The 17,479-nt window shown below is 45.0% G+C and overlaps 1 pseudogene; it reads left to right on the top strand.

Annotated features, from left to right (window-relative positions):
• LOC131095414 (protein patched homolog 1-like) overlaps positions 1 to 15,374 on the top strand; it is a 198,112-nt pseudogene extending 182,738 nt beyond the window's left edge.
• Positions 15,375 to 17,479: the final 2,105 nt, after the last annotated feature.

Genomic DNA, 17,479 nt, shown 5'->3' with positions numbered 1-17,479 from the left:
GTGTGTATCAATTCTGCCTTGAGTACAGACAAACCCATTCTTGGGGTTGTCTTTGCTCAGGGACCAAGTTGCACATGGTGGATAATGCAAAGAGATGGAACAACACGATGTGTACCTCAGGGAGATCTGATTGTGGGGTGAGAATGATATGCAAATATCACTGTTCATTGGATGTTACTGCCATTGTCTGTACATTAAACCATACAGACATGAGAAAGAAGGAAATGTGTAAGTGTCAAAGGTCTGAGCAAGTGGAAGATGGAGAAGGAAATGTGCAAGTGTCGAATATCTGAGCAAGTGATAGATGGAGCTTTGAGTGAGTAAAGTGAAAGGGGGGAATCCTGCAGCTCTGTAGTATAGGGCCTGGATTCAGTGGTCCATTGTGGGGACGTGATGAGGGCATGATGGGTACTGCTTGTAAATTTTGGGGGAACAGATGGAAATTTTGTGTGAATAAATGCATGATGTGTGGTAGTGTGTTGATGCTACGGGGATAAGAGGTGGAATGGTTTTGCCCAGGTTTAGGACAAAATTGGTAGAGAATTTCCAAAGGAGGGTCCCTCCAGAAAGCAAACCTACACAGCCCCTCCCCCCAATCGGTTCGGGAAAAATTCTTCAGAGAGAAGTGGAAAAAAAAATGTTTATTTAACAGGCAAAGCACCCCCCAGCACACAAAATGAACAATACCGGATGACACCACTCTGAAAAAGATGACAAATGCAGAAAGTCTCTCTCGCGGGTGGTCGCTCTGTTATCAGTCCCACCCATGCTGGAGCAGCTGCTGCAGGCCACAAGGTGCAAACTCTCGGTGTTCCCACGTCCCAGTCCAGCGCAGGTTCAAGATGGTCAAAAAAAAAAAGGAAGGAGAAACAGTCCACTAAGAAATTTGGACTGTTTAGGTAAACTAGCTAATGAGCAGAAGCAAGAGCGAGAGAGCAAAGCAAAAAGCAAAAGCAAAATAGCAAAAAATCAAAAGCACCACTATGTACTGCCTGTCTCTGTGTCCCGCCAGGCTGATAAGAAAACTCAAGCAAAACTTTCACTCTTCAGAGCCAGGCTTGAAGGCACAGAACATAATATCCAGCATAAACAGAACACATGAATGAGGATATGTTACAGCACTTGCAAGGGTTTTTCAGGGTGAAGAGAGAGGCGAGAATGTTGACCTCATGTTCAGAAGGCTTGATTTATTATTTTATGATATATATTACATTATAACTACACTAAAAAGAAATAGAAGGAAAAGTTCTCAGAAACTAGCTAAGCTAAGAATAGAAAAGGAATGAATAAACAAAGGTCTGTGTCTCAGCTCAGAGTGAGACCCAGCTCTGCCGTGAGTGGTCAGTAAATCCAAACATTTACCCAAGACCAATCAGGCATCCACCTGTTGCATTCCACAGCAGAAGATAACCATTGTTTACATTTTGTTGCTGAGGCCACAGCTTTACAGAAGGGGGAAAAATCCTAAAGAAAGGATTTTTATGAAAAGATGTCTGTGACGTATCACCCTTTTTTATTTAATTAAATTAGAAAGAAAAATGTTTGTAATTTTCTCTGCTGGGCACATGCAGAGGAAAGAACAAACACCTGACAGGTTATCTGTTGCCAATCCAAATCTCAATCAAGTGCTGGTGTGGAATTAACAGGGAATTTCTTCTCCTGTAGAACATACAATACCAACATATCACTAAAACAATCTTACAGTCTAAGAAAATGCAAAAAACAGTGTAAAGAAAATTCAAGTCCAAGCAGCTGAGCTTCAGGAAAAATCCATGGACTGAAGATGTTCCTCTTGGACATATCTGAAAGTCCTTTTTGGTCCTGAAACCGGCTTGCTGCAGAAAAGTCCATCAGTAGTTATCAAAAGCCATTGACAGTCATCAAACAATTTCAAACAATTTGAAAAAAGTTCTGGAATGTCCTTTTTTTGGCCCTTCAATGCTTCAGAGCTGCTGCCAGCTATTTCAAGTCTTTTTATTTAATTAATTTTTTTTTTTTTATTTTATTTTTAATCGAAAAGAGCAGCAGAGCAGAGCCAGAGAAAGGCCCTGGGGGGCCCTGGCCCATGGACGGACCAGGAACCCCAGTTCTGGCCCACAAAAGGCAGGTCAGGACCGGTAGGGGAAAGCAAAACCCCCAAAGCCATCAGGAGGCTGGGCGGTGGCCCTGGCCGAGGGACCTGTGCCCAACAGCCCAGGCCCAGCCCACGAGGCAGGCTCTGCATTCCCACAGGCCTGCACTCTGCTGCCAGTACAATCGCAGCATGGGTGGTGAGACGCTTCCTTTCCCCAAAATCACTGAAGCATGCCAGCAGTGAGTGAATAGAAGCAGCCCCAAAAGCCCTCATCTCTGGTCTTGGAATGTTTCTTCCCCACAGCAAGCAAGCCGTGATCTCTTCCTGCTGTTCCCTCTTCCTCTGCAATGCAAATGCAACACGTGTGTCTCCCATCTGCCTCATGGTACCACCCCCTCCGGGCTGGGGACCAAAGGCAGAACTTTCGGGACCCACCTGCCCCTCGCCGCTGGGGCGCACGAGGGGCGGCAGAGATGGCAACCTCCAAGGGGTAGGAACTGACCAAACAACCCCCAACCCGCCGAGAATGCTGGTCTTGAAAGCCAACAGACGGGCTGCACCCACAGCCAGCTGGCGAGCCACGCCTCCCTGGAAGGAGAGACCGGCGCCCTCTTCCCCTGTCCCAGCTTCCCCCCGCAGGGGCAGCCCCGGGACAACCCGAAAAACTCCGGGGGGAAGCCACGCTGGATACAGGAGCCACCGCAGGCTACCCTGAGGGTCCCACAGGTTCGGCGCCGTCTTCAGCATCATCCCAAACAGGCACTGCCTCGGCTTGAGGCGGCGGGGATGCGCGGGAACACACCGCTGCTGTCTCGCCTGGCTCCGGGAGTGGCAGCAGGCATGGCACGGGGTTGGCAGCGTCTTCTGCCTCTGGCTCTGGAGTCAGCTGCGGAGATGCAGTTGCAGAAGCTGGCAGAGTGCGCACGGGAGGCGGCGGAGACGGCACGGGCAGCAGTGAAACAGTCAGGAGGGGCGGCGGCGGAGGATCACTGTTGCTTAGCAACAGCGGTTAAGCTGCAGGGAGCGGTTTTTCTGAGCTCTCAGGCGCAGGCGGGGAAGCCGGGAGAGGCACGGGCGGGACCGCCCGGGGAGGCGGCTTTGGAGCGGGTCTGGGAGGCGGCCCCGCAGGCCCGGCAAGGGGGGCCTCGGAGACCGGTGCCGTCCCCATCTCTGAGCGGGGCGGGGTCCAAGAGGCTGGCTGTGGAGGGGCCTGCAGGGCTGCCAGGGGCGGCGCACGCGGCGCTGGCTGGGGCGGTGCCACCTACTCCCATCCGCCCGGAGAGAGAGAAGGGGGGGGAAAAGACCGCTCCAACTGACCATGCTCTGAAGATGCAGAGAAAAAAACTTCTTCCGCTCGCCACGAAACTTTGCCCCCCCTGGTGCGATTCAGGGGGGCTGGAAAGCAGCAAATCATCCCCCAAAGGGTCTTCTCCTGCTGGAGATGGGGGGAATGGAGCTTGTCCCTTGCAGTTAGAAATCCAGGGAAAAACAGCTGCTCTCCGTTTCAAGATAGAAAAGAGTACACAGAAGAAGACTGGGTAAACGCGGGGGTGTCCCACACCACGGTCCCAAACAAATTGGAAAATGGAATTCATGCACTCCCATACGAAAACATCGAGGGCATATAGCACATTCGTAAAGAACCCAAAACGCTTTGCCCATCGAAAAAAGTCATAGAAATCTGTCTCCAACAGGCGAATTCCGTCCTCTTCACCCCATTTTTGCCAGAGGGCAATAAATTTCTCCTCTGAAGGAGAAAAATGAACCTCATCCTCTATGGAGGATGTCCCACATATCAGCAGCCACAAACTACGAAGGGCTGCATCTTCAGGAAGGGAAAAGCCAACAGTACCCTTTGAAAGAGTCCAGCATGCTCTGGCCAGCTCCATGGTGCTGCTAGGCTGTCCAAACATCTTCCTAGAGGCTTTTCAGAAGGTTCTCTTTGTGGATAGCCTTGCTGTGAACTCTGTCCAAATCAGGATCTTCAGTTCTTCAGTTCCTGGCTAGAATCCACTTCTGTGGTCACTTGTGAAACAACCATCAATGCCACACATTCGGGGTTTACCCAGTGCAGCACTTGCTCCTCTGGGATCTCATCAAATTATTTTGCTCTTCCAACGAGGGGTCACCAGTTGTTACAGGGCTTGCAAGGATTTTTCAGGGTGAAGAGAGAGGCAAGAATGTTGACCTCATCTTCAGAAGGCTTGATTTATTATTTTATTATATACATTACATTATAACTATACTAAAAAGAAATAGAAGGAAAAGTGTCACAGACATCTTTTGTGAAAAATCCTTTCTTTAGGATTTTTCCCCTTTCTGAGAAGCTGTGGCCTCAGCAACAAAATGTAAACAATGGTTATCTGCTGCTGTGGAATGCAACAGGTGCGTCCGTGATTGGTCTTGGGTGAATGTTTGCATTTACTGACCACTCACGGCAGAGCTGTTCTTGCTTTCAGCCTGGACACAGAACTTTGTTGATTCTTTTCCTTTTCTATTCTTAGCTTAGCAAGCTTCTGAGAATTTCTCTCTCTATTCCTATTAGTATAGTTATAATGCTCCACACCTGCCTCTAAAGCCCCTAACCCAGTTCCTGAGTGGCCAAATGACCAGAAGTCCCACCTGGGGGAAGGGCCCAGGAAGGTCAAGGGGTATTTAAGGCTGAATACAAGGGAAGCATATGTCTTGACCCTATTTCCTCTTGGAATTTCTATCTGAACACCACTGTAATCTGGGAGTTTATATCTATATGTGTGATTTCTATATCTTTTCTATCTTCTTCTCTTTCTTTTTCTTCTAATTCCCTCTTTTTGGAATTTTTGAGTAACTTAAAATCAAACAGGCTTAGAGTTTGCTAAGTTAAATTGGCCAAGTGAATGCTTTAAGAAGTGTTTCATGTTGATTGAATGCTGCTCTAAATCTTGCCAAAACATCTTTGATATTTTTAAGTTGCCAGGAAAGTTCTTTTTGCTGTTTTGACCTCTTGAAAATATCTTGTCAGTATTTCTCCCACGTGTCTAACTGGGAGTACATGAACAACTGTAAGCCCTTTTAAGTGTCCTGTCAAGTGAGGTTGTTTGGGGCCTTACAAGTCCTTACTCAAAAGCTAGCTCCACACTGCTGCTCTCTGGCTTATTACTCAACTGAACTATATCCTGTATAAGCAGGGAATAATTCCCGTGCCAACATGACAGCAATAACAGCAATTATCATGAAGAAGACCAAACCATTGGTTCTGGGTCACCCAACCACTGTGTCCCCTACATGAAATAGAACTGATTCTTAAAACACATGCTACACAAACATCATCCCCACAAAAAGCACATAGTTATGAACTAAAAATTTTTAAACCTGACAATATTATTTGAAAAGATAAATTGTTTTGAATTTCGGCAACTTTATTCCCTCTTCCCTCCGATGGTGAGTTGCATCATGATTATGCTGAGGTAGTGTTTCACTCCATCCAACTATGAGAAGATCTGTGAGATCACCCTCTAGAGAACTTGGATCTAACCCTGTTGTAGAAGTCCATCCAAAAATCCTTCATTTTTTGCCTCACAATTGTCATGAGAAAAGACTACCGAAGGGTTAAAACTGCTGAGCCAGTTGAGAAAGAAAATCTCCTGCTTATCTAGTGTGTTCACAAGTGATGCTTGCAGAACATGCCATGCTGTACTCGAAGGGGGCATGCTGCCCTTTTCTGGACAATTGAACTGGACTTTCTTCCAAACTCCTGAGCTGGCTGGACTGAGCTCTGGGGTGGCTCCCCCCTGCTCCATGAGAAGACCCCTCTTGCCTGTCTTCAACCACCGTGACAGACCAACTGAGATGCAAATCCCCTCGTCAAGGAACCCAGAACCCCTCTGGCACCCTATTGGCACCCCCATGGCACCCCCCTGGCGCCCCCCTGGCAACCTCCTTCCAGAGACTGGGACTGTACTCCCTCCCAACTCAGGGAGGGGGAAAAACCTAACGTACCTGTGAGCATTCGGCCATGAAAACAATGGACTTCTCCCCTCCACGGAAACCTAATTTCAGCCACCTTCCCCCAACCAAGAACAGTATATATATTGGGGTTCAGTCCGACTGTCTTTTGAGTACTCCCCAAGACGTGAACCAGCGAGTTTCGGCGGCAGGACCCCGAAGACATCACGTTTTGGTAGCTATACCCCATTCCCTGACCTTCTTTCCTCCCTTTTTCCTTGTCTTACCCTTCTCTTCCCCAGATCCCTTAACCAAACGCATACTTAGCTGTGGTTATAATCAATAAAACTGCACCTTGTTGATTTGTTACTGCAAAACCCCTGTGCCTTGTGTTGGTTATTTTTGCACCCAAAAATCATTCGTCACCCGGTTCATTTCGGGCGGACCTTCACATAATTGGCGTCACGGACAAGGATTCCAGCAGCCAGTGAGATTTTGCAGGTTTTGTGTAGTTTGTAACTTCTCACAGATTACACACACCAAAGCCAAATCTCATGCTCGATTGAGCACACAGGCTCCGGAATTGACACAAAAGATTTTTTGGTGCAAAAGCAGGGGAAATTGTTACTGTCACTTCTGTTACTGATCTTACCGGCACGGACACTGACACTGATACTTCTGATCCTGATATTGATACTGTTGTTGTTGTTGTTGCATTTGAATTGAATCTGAACCTGTTACTGTTGTTTTTTGAGCTGAATTTGAACCTGTTACTGTTTTTTACTGCTGTATTTTGTGTACCTGGACTGTCTAAAAGGGAAGGGGCAGACTTGAAGTAATTAAGCAGTGCCTTTTAGACAGATAATTGTCCCTTCACCTACACAGGGAGCGAGGGGCAGCACAGCGAAGGCTGAGTGGCTTTTTCCCTGTTCTAGGTTTCTGGTCCCCTCACAGAGAAAACATTTGTGTGTGTGTGTAAGTGTGTGTGTCTAGACTGTCTGGAAAGGAAGGGACAATCTGAAGCAATTAAAACAGTGCCTTCCAGACAGATTTGGTTTCTTCAGCTATCTAGGGAGACAGAGTGGAACAAAAGTCTGTATGATTGTGTAACTTGAGTTCGCAAATCAGCTCCCTGGTATAGTCCTAGTCCCTTCACACAAAATGAGTGAAAATCTCAATCCTAAAGCAAAAGCTGACTTTTACACGTTGCTTGCTAAATACCATGCCAAACCGTCATCTGGCGGAGAAACTTGGGCAGAGAACAATTGGTTTAATTTGGAAAATGTCATTGATAGAATATGTTCTCTGCAACATGAATCAAAATTCAAAATGGGTAAAAATAAAAACATTCTTTGCTCAGTTCTTGGAGCATGTCTTACTGCAGCCATAGAAAACCGCTGTAAACGGAGAACTGATTATAGATTCCCTTCAAAATTTGGTTGAAATTTTGCAAAAACAGTTAAATGAGGACAGAAATGAAATTTACACACTGCGAGCTGCTCTTAGGGAAGAACACACCAAAGCCATACACAAAATCAACTCCTCTACAGAGGAGGAAGAAAAAGTAACACCTGGCATTAAAAAGATTTATCCTTACAAAGAACTCGAGGCAGCAAAACAAAAAGAATCTGAAATAGCTAAAAATTGTGGGGAAAATTGTTGTCCTCATTTGAGACCTTTTATTAAAACTGAATATAATTACATTAATGATGAAGACATGGATCCCCACATAACAACCAAACAAACACCATTCAGCGCTACCGAATTAGCTAAATTGAAAAAGGAATTCGGTCGCCTCCCCCACGAATCAGAAACAGAATATGTGTTCCGTGTGTCCCTCAGTGGTGGAGACCAGATTAAGTTAACTGAACAAGAAGCCAGTGGTTACTGGGGACATGGTGTTTTCCTAACAACAGGAGATAAGCGTGACTCCTGGTCTCTAACACAATGTGCAGCCTATTGGGCCGGGGGAATAAATCCCCTGGAAAGGGGTGATCCCTTAGCAATTGCCAGTACCCCTGACCAAATCCTAGAAAGTGTACAAAAAGCTGCATGTTTGCAAATGATTCATGAGAAAAAAATTAATTCCTGGTTTTGAATCACCAATGCAATTGCCTGTGAAGCCTGAAATTATGACCCCTTTAATTCGTGGGCTTCCAGAAACATTGAAATCAACCGCAATCACTATTCAGAAAACAGTTATGGCTCTAAGCCCAATAGATAGATTAGAAAGACTTCTTAACAACTCCACTGATCAGTCTGAGTCCACTGACACTGCACCTACACCCTACACACCAACACAAACCTCCACAACACCATCTGTCACATCTAGCAGCAACCACAAGACTTGGACATGGGGTGAGGTAGCAGTTGATTTAATAAACTATTGTAGACAGTATGGGCGTGTAAAAACCCTGGAAGAAAAATCTGAAAAAACAAAAGGTGTCCGGTTTATGGGAACCCCTAACACTGAAAACATAGAACCAAGAAAACAGATTTCCAACAGACAACACTGGTGGATGCTGGGAATAAAGAAAGGGGTTCCCCGGGACATAATGGATGGTTTACCACTTGAAAAATTGCAGAAAATCATAACTAACTGGAATTTTAGGAGATCAAATACCCAGCCTAGTGCCCCGATCCCCCTCCCTCACCAGAAATTAACAAACACTCCTACCAATACACAGTTCAGTACACACAATACATCACAGTCTTTCACACAGAACACAGGCAATGAGCCAAAGTTAACCCTTTCTCGGAACCTGGGCAGTGAGGCTGTATCTCAGCCTCTCCCACAGAACACACCCAGTGAGCCAAAATTAACTCTTTCTCAGCTTCTTTCACAGAACTTGGACAGTGAAACCCTGGCTGCGTGTCTCCTGAAAAGTGCCAGCAGTAAGCCGGAAGTAACTCTTTCGCAACTTCTTTCACAGAATCTAAGCAACATAACTGCCCACCCGCCCGTGCCCCAAAACACAAACACCGAATCTTCACCAGCAGAGCTTTCAGGAAACTAATATCTCCACCGCTTACAGGTGAGCGAAGGGGTTGAGATTGGGTTTACTTACGAAGGCTCACAAAAAACAAATCAGGAGACATGTTAATTACAGCAATCACGGGTCCTAAAAAAGTTCTGGTAACCTACATTGTTGATACGGGAGCCCAGATCTCTGCACTGACACATAGAGATGCCCAAAAGTGTGGAGTTGTTCCAACAAAAAGGCAATGCTGCGTTCTTAATGCTTTAGGAACCATAGAACCCATGAATGTTGCTTTAGTCAAAGTAACACCCCCTGGAGAAGAAAATCAATTGATTGTCAAAATGGTAATTGGGGACATACCAAATAATCTGCTAGGGATGGATGTCCTCTCAGGAAGGCAGTGGGAAGACACTGAGGGTTTCCTGTGGTCTTTTGGCACTCCACAACTTAATATTAGACTGCTTCAGACCGCACCCACACTGCCTTACAGTAAAACAATCAATGTGAAACAGTATCCCTTGCCTTCTGGAGCTAGAGAAGGCATCAAACCAGTTATTCAGGAATTGCGTGATCAAGGAATAATTATTAACACACACTCCCCATACAATTCACCCGTGTGGCCAGTCCGAAAGCCTAACGGGAAGTGGAGGCTTACGGTTGATTACCGTAGGCTGAATGCCAACACTGACCCTCTGACTGCAGCAGTGCCAAATTTAGCCGAACTGATAACATCAATACAAGAAAAGGCTCACACAATCATGGCAACCATAGATGTCAAAGACATGTTCTTCATGATACCTATACAGCCAGAGGACATGGATCGCTTTGCATTCACATGGAAGGGACAACAGTACACATTCACCAGACTCCCTCAGGGATACAAACACTCTCCAACACTAGCACATCATGCTTTAGCAAAAGAATTAGAAAAGATACCTAAACCTGACACTGTAGCTGTGTACCAATACATTGATGACATTTTGGTAGGAGGAGAGGAAATTAAAGAGGTGGGGGATCTCCAGCAGAATATAATCTCTCATCTGGAGAGCCTTGATTTAAAGATCCCCTCAGAGAAAATCCAAAAGCCTTCTCAGGAAGTGAAATTCCTGGGAATTTGGTGGCGATCTGGCAGCACATGCATCCCACCTGACACTCTAACTTCTCTAGAGCAGATGAAAATGCCTGAAAACAAAAAAAACCTCCAGCAAGCCTTAGGACTGTTAGTATTCTGGAGGAAACACATCCCAGATTTCTCAATCATTGCTAGGCCCCTTTACAATTTACTGAGGAAAGGAATCAAATGGGATTGGACTCCTTCTCAGGAGGAAGCACTGCAGTTATTGATTTTTGAAGCCACTGCACATCAGGCATTGGGGCCCATCCATCCTAAAGACCCTTTCCAAGTGGAATGGGGATTTGCCTCCTCAGGGCTATCAATACACATCTGGCAGCGAGGTCCCGAGGGTCCAACAAGGCCTGTCAGCTTCTTTTCCCGTGGTTTTAAAGATGCTGAAAAAAGATACACTACCTGGGAAAAAGGATTGTTTGTTGTTAGCTTAGCTCTCATTGAAGTAGAAAAAATCACACGGCAGCAAGCTATCGTCTTGAGAGGTCCCTTCAAGGTAATTAAAGCTGTCACAAATGGGACCCCTCCACCTGACGGCATAGCTCAAAAATCATCAGTCAGGAAATGGTATGCTCAAATAGAGTATTACTGCAATAGCTTTTCTGTCACAGAAGGTGCTGCAAAATTCTTGGCAATACAAGACACTGCGAGCCTGGATAGTAGCCAAGACAAACCTGCTTCTGTAATAAAAATAGCACCACCATTCTCACCTGAAATAGCAGCAAACTGTTGGTTTACAGATGCTTCCTCAAAGCGGGAAGGAAAAATTTGGAAATATAAGGCGGCTGCCTTACATATTTCATCTGGTGAAAAGATTATCACAGAAGGGGAGGGCAGCGCTCAGGTAGGAGAACTCATAGCCCTCTGGAGTGTTTTCCAGCGTGAGGCACAAAACACTTCTCCTGTTTACATCTATACTGATTCATATGCGGTATACAAAGGCTGCACTGAGTGGCTCCCTTTCTGGCAACAGAATGGCTGGGAAGTTAACAGAATCCCAGTGTGGCAGAAAGATAAGTGGGAAGAAATCCTAGAAATCACCAGTAAAGGAAACTTTCTGGTTGGTTGGGTAGCTTCTCATCAAACAGATGGGAATCAAGCAGGTGAATGGAACAACAAAGTTGATGAACTAGCAAGACTTAGCCCCCTGAAAAAAGAAACTATTTCAGAGGATTGGAATCAACTGTTAGAATGGTTACATGTAAAAAGGCAGCACACAGGTGCCAAAGATCTGTACCAGGAAGCACACGCCCGCGGCTGGCCAGTCACCAGAGAAATGTGTAAAACATGCATATCGGCCTGCGAACAGTGCCGCAAGCGACTGGAAAGGCATCCTTTAGAGGATGACCCTCTGCATTTGAGGAAAGGTAAAGGCTTGTGGGATGTGTGGCAGATAGATTATATTGGTCCTTTTAAGAAATCAGGAGGTAAACATTTTGTGTTAGTAGGAGTGGAAATTGTATCTGGGTTAGTACAAGCTGATGCTTTTAAAAGGGCCACAGGTGAAAATACAGTTAAAGCTTTGCAGGGGTGGTTTGGAACTTTTCCAAAGCCGCAAGAAATTCAGTCTGACAACGGGTCTCACTTTACTGCCAAGGTGGTTCAGGATTGGGCCAAAGCCGAAGGCATAAAGTGGACCTTTCACACTCCTTACTACCCTCAGGCTAACGGGATCGTAGAAAGGACAAATGGCCTTTTAAAGCGGTTCCTTAAGCCCCACAAAGCAAGCTGGGACTGTCGACTGTGGGAGGCTGTTAAAGGGGTAAATAGCAGGTGGGGAGTGAATGGCTGCCCCAAAGTCACCGCTTTTTACCCCACACCTCCAAGCATCATCCCTTTGCTGGAAGGTCCTGACGATGCAAAAAATCCATCACATTACCCTGGACAACCTGTCTTAGTGGACCTCCCCTCGGTGGGCGAAGTACCACTTGTGCTGAAAACCCCTCTGAATAAATATGCATGGGTAGCCTCTGACGCTCTTGGAAAAGAGCACCGCATACACACACGCTGGATAATCCCTTCATTTTAAACTCCTTTCTGCCTCAGTGGCAGGATTTTTTGTTGTTCTTGCTTTTACAGGTAAACCCCGAGGGACATGAGAGTCGTCTGAAAACATGATAACCTTGTTAATACTTTTCTGCATTTTACCGCAATTTCATGGACAACCCCCTGGTGAGCAGCTGTGGCCTGAAGCCATTGTTCAGCACACCAGTGCCCTTGGAACCTATCCTAAGGGCCGTTACCCGAGCCTGGCAACCCTAGTGCAGCATGACTCCAAGGTGTACCGCCCGAATGAGTGGAGGTGGGACCAGAATGAGTTGATGAGAACCCTTACGGGAACGGTTGGTGAGTCAATTGTGGTAACATGCAGAAAAGTGGAAGGAACCCTCCATGAACAGGCCACCTCCATCATAATTGCTGGAAATTTAATGAAAGCAGGCGGAAAGAATTATCTGAACATCCCCTCAGCAAAACTCTGTCCCACAAAGAAATGGAGGTGTTCCAAAATAGAAAGTCCCCTTACTCTGTGTTGTTGCCAGGAACATGTTGGTAGTTATGTTTCTAGTGCCAAAACCACCAATGTTGCAATTACAAAAGATTGTAATGATGAATCACTTGATTGCTGGTACAGTTTTACTTTGGCCAAACCCACTTACGTGACATGTCGCTGGGAGAATGACACAGCTAGTCCATTAGGACTAAGAGGCTTGGTTTACACATTTAAGATAAACACTGTACCAAAACCCACACCGAGTGCTGTAACTACACTCTCTCAGACCCTAAGTGCGAGCCTTTTTTCTAACTTCACATCCCGAATGGCAGGAGCAGCAGGGAACTCCTTCGAGTGGCCCTGGTCTCATGCCTTCCTGCAATCCACCGGATCTATGGGAGATGTCACGGGTCTGAACTTGCTAACAGTAGTTACACATGAGGATATGTTGTACACCAGACAAGAATGGGAAAGACGCAAAACCTGGCAGGTTCATGGAGTAGTGGGTGAAAAAATTAGTGTTGGGTGCCGAATGGTTAATGGGTCTAATTACAGCAAAGCGAGGTCAATCAGTGTTTCCACAGATCGGGAAAACGAACAGCAGCAAATCTGCACGCACCCAAGCATACGGGATTGCTGGTACAGTTTCACATAAACCGGCACTACAGAAGTAATTTGTCTCTGGGCCAAGGATACTCAAGGTCTTTCTTTTAAATTTGTAATTAATGTTGAAACCACTGATCCCACTGTCACCACTGTTACCACTTCACCCATACCACCGGTCATACTCATCTCAATAATTTTCGAGATTGGACCTTATGTGATCAGGAAAACTGGCCAACAACAAATATTGTTCAATCCGGCATGGTGTCTCAAACAGGTAAAATTGCTAATGCAGAACAATGTTTCAGATATTGAACCAGCCTGTTCTCCATTCCTGCAAACCTCTTTTGAAGGCTAGACCACTTGGCTTTGGAAACGAAGCTCCTTTAAGAGGACACCAAGGGATGTGACCAGTGTTGTGGGTACAGGATTGGGAATTCTGAATAGCATTGACTCTGAAGTACTAATGAACAAATTGGCTGCTACAACTAGGGATCTGGCCGGACTGCAGCAACCACTGAGGTCATCTCTGTCAGCCTTAGGGACACACCAGTGGCTGCTGTCAAACATTTTGCCAAATTGGGAAAGAGTGAATGTGGATGATCACAAATTGGTAATTGATGCACTTAGTGCTACACAGAACAATGTTTCCTTAGCCCTCATCTGTATCCAGGCACAATTGTGGATGCAATCTGTCTCTGCTGCAATTATAAGAGAGGGCAAGGAAGGCACCTTCCCCACAGAAATTCGGAAAATAATCTGGGACAGTGCCACTGAATTTGAAAGAGAATTCCAATCCTGGTGGAACCTGGTGAACTTTACCTATGATCCCATTTCAAACACAGCCACTGCTTTTGTCCTAACCATACGCAATGCCTCTGTACATTTGGTCTTCCCTGTTATTGCATTAGGATTAAACCATGATGGAGCTGTTCTCTATCCTACTGAACATAGGGGATGGGCCCGTCAGGTCGATGACAAATGGCAAACTGTTAACCTGGAAACTTGTATTGTCCGAGAACAGCAAGGGTTTATCTGTGAAAGCAATGCAATTGTAGCTCAGGATATCTGTTTGGACACAGAGCAGAACATCTGTCATTTCGAGATTCGTCCACATGAGGATACCCAGACAGTTCTTATATACATAGGCAATGGCTGTGCATGCTTTAGAACGACATGTGATTCTGTCTTTGTAGAGGATGTTGTGGTAGATACAAAGAATCATTCAAATTTTTGTGCTTGTAACTTTACTAAGATAGTAGGATGCGATTTCTCTTATGAAGCTCCAGTTACTTCTCACCACCTACTGCAATCCAACTATACACTGATCCAGAAGCTGATGCCCACTCCTATCGGAATGAACCTCACCCTCGTGAGACAACTATTGCTCCATCAAGACCTGATTGACATCCTCGAGAAAATCAAAGAGAGCGGACAGAAGACCCTGGTGACTGTTCATCACAACGTGAAACAAATACACTGGGTTATGGAGAGGGTAAAGCAGGATGCTGAGCATAGGTGGTGGGATACTCTTTTTGGGTGGTCACCTACTGCCACAGGTGTTCTGAACAGTGTGTGCCATCCAATTGTTGTTCTTTTGATCCTAGTTACGCTTGGCTTTATCTTGTCAGCAGCCCTATTCATTTTGAATTGGAGAATGATGAAAAAGCTTAAGAGACTGTCAACTGTAGTCAATGCACACCGCTTAGCTGATGTACTCGATACAATAGATGTCCCCAAAACACTTGATACAAAACGGTTATGAATCAAGCATATGTGCTTTAGAACAACTTCTTCAATATCAAATATGACTTACAGAAAGTTACTTTAATTCTTAGAAAATAATTTTAAAAGACGATGATAATATTATGTTTGTTGTTTTGATTATTTGTGATTTATTTTAATCATTTTGAAATTGTTAAACAAATTATATTGCTTTAACTGATTAATATTTTTTGAAATTGTTAAAATTAATCATAATTTTTTGAAATTGTTGTAACAAATAACCACGTGTGAAGTTGTTATGATGATCAATACTAATTATGTTTATGTTTGTTGGTTCCCTTTTTTCCCTCTTTTTTTTCCTTCTCTTCCCCTTTTATCCCCTCTCCCCTGTCATCCCTACTTTTCCAGGGTTATGCTACCGACGTGCAACGAGTTTCGAAGACACTCTAGAGCTCTGCTGATGAAGATTCCTCAAGACAATCGTGAGTCACGGGGTCGTGTAGAAGTCCATCCGAAAATCCTTCATTTTTTGCCTCACAATTGTCATGAGAAAAGACTACCGAAGGGTTAAAACTGCTGAGCCAGTTGAGAAAGAAAATCTCCTGCTTATCTAGTGTGTTCACAGGTGATGCTTGCAGAACATGCCATGCTGTACTCGAAGGGGGCATGCTGCCCTTTTCTGGACAATTGAACTGGACTTTCTTCCAAACTCCTGAGCTGGCTGGACTGAGCTCTGGGGTGGCTCCCCCCTGCTCCATGAGAAGACCCCTCTTGCCTGTCTTCAACCACCGTGACAGACCAACTGAGATGCAAATCCCCTCGTCAAGGAACCCAGAACCCCTCTGGCACCCTATTGGCACCCCCATGGCACCCCCCTGGCGCCCCCCTGGCAACCTCCTTCCAGAGACTGGGACTGTACTCCCTCCCAACTCAGGGAGGGGGAAAAACCTAACGTACCTGTGAGCATTCGGCCATGAAAACAATGGACTTCTCCCCTCCACGGAAACCTAATTTCAGCCACCTTCCCCCAACCAAGAACAGTATATATATTGGGGTTCAGTCCGACTGTCTTTTGAGTACTCCCCAAGACGTGAACCAGCGAGTTTCGGTGGCGGGACCCCGAAGACATCACGTTTTGGTAGCTATACCCCATTCCCTGACCTTCTTTCCTCCCTTTTTCCTTGTCTTACCCTTCTCTTCCCCAGATCCCTTAACCAAACGCATACTTAGCTGTGGTTATAATCAATAAAACTGCACCTTGTTGATTTGTTACTGCAAAACCCCTGTGCCTTGTGTTGGTTATTTTTGCACCCAAAAATCATTCGTCACCCGGTTCATTTCGGGCGGACCTTCACACCTGTTCACCAATGGATCTTCATATTACAGGAACGAGAAATGACACATGGACTATGCAGGGGTGAGACACTTAAAGGTACTTGAAACAGAACCTCTACAATCCTTGGTGATTGCCCAAGGAGCTGAATACACTGAATTAACAACTTGTCCCTGATGGGGACATAATCAATGAGTGACTATTTATGCTGATTCTGAAAACACTTTTGGAGAGTGTCATGCAGCATCTGTGCTATGGAAAGAATGAGAGTTCATAACCTCGGCAGAAAAGAATATTTCTAGTGGAACTGAAATCTGAATGCTGTTGGAAGCTATTTAACTTCCAAGGGAAATTGCTTTGGTGCATTGTCCAGTTCATACCAAAGGCTCCAATGAAATGGAAAAATAATAAAATTACCCAAACTTGTAGTCAGATAGGTTTAAAAATGCCTGAAGTTTAGGAATAGTACTATGGGATATCAGGATATTGGAAATACCCCTCCCCAACCTCTAAAGTTGTCCTCAACAGGAACAGTGTTTGGCAGACAAATATACCTGGGACCTTTGTCCCTGATAGGGCCAGCCTCTTAGATGGAGATGAGCGGGTTATCAAATATACATGGAAATAGAAAAACCATCTACAAGAAAATAAAGCATAAACCCAATGGTTTCAACCAATAACAGCAGGAATGCAAGTACATGATATCCAGTCTGAGGATACAGTAACAATAAAAGTCTACTCTCGCAAAGCAAAGTGAGACCATAAACGGGACAGTCCATATACTGTGCTACTAACTTCTTATTTTGTTGTAAAAGTTACAGGGAAAGACAATTGTATTCATCACTCACATGTTAAATGAATTTCTTAAGAATATCAGTTGAATGACTGACACTGTCGCAGAATCCCATCAGTCCTGCAGTATGGTCTGCTTTGATTATTTTGTTACAATTGCATTTCATGTCATCGTAGAAGGTGCTCTAATAATTGGTTTAGGGTAATTTGATATAATATTGACAGGGTTTGAGTAAGGGAAGTATAAGTAAGGAAGCTGCCTCCAGACACATAAACTGGTGCGACAATGCAAGGTGCTGATAATTTGAGAATAACATCCAGATGATGAAATACATTTGTTGTGCTCAGCCTGTTTATCTCTAATTGTATAGTCTTTATTCTGATTATATGTGAGAACTTGTGATATTGATACTCTTGACACTCCTTGAAT

This window comes from Melospiza georgiana, chromosome W (assembly GCF_028018845.1).
Source record: "Melospiza georgiana isolate bMelGeo1 chromosome W, bMelGeo1.pri, whole genome shotgun sequence".
In the NCBI taxonomy this organism is placed as follows: Eukaryota; Metazoa; Chordata; class Aves; order Passeriformes; family Passerellidae; genus Melospiza; species Melospiza georgiana.
The sequence above is the reverse complement of the archived record's forward strand: the minus strand, read 5'-3'. Positions and strand labels throughout refer to the sequence as shown.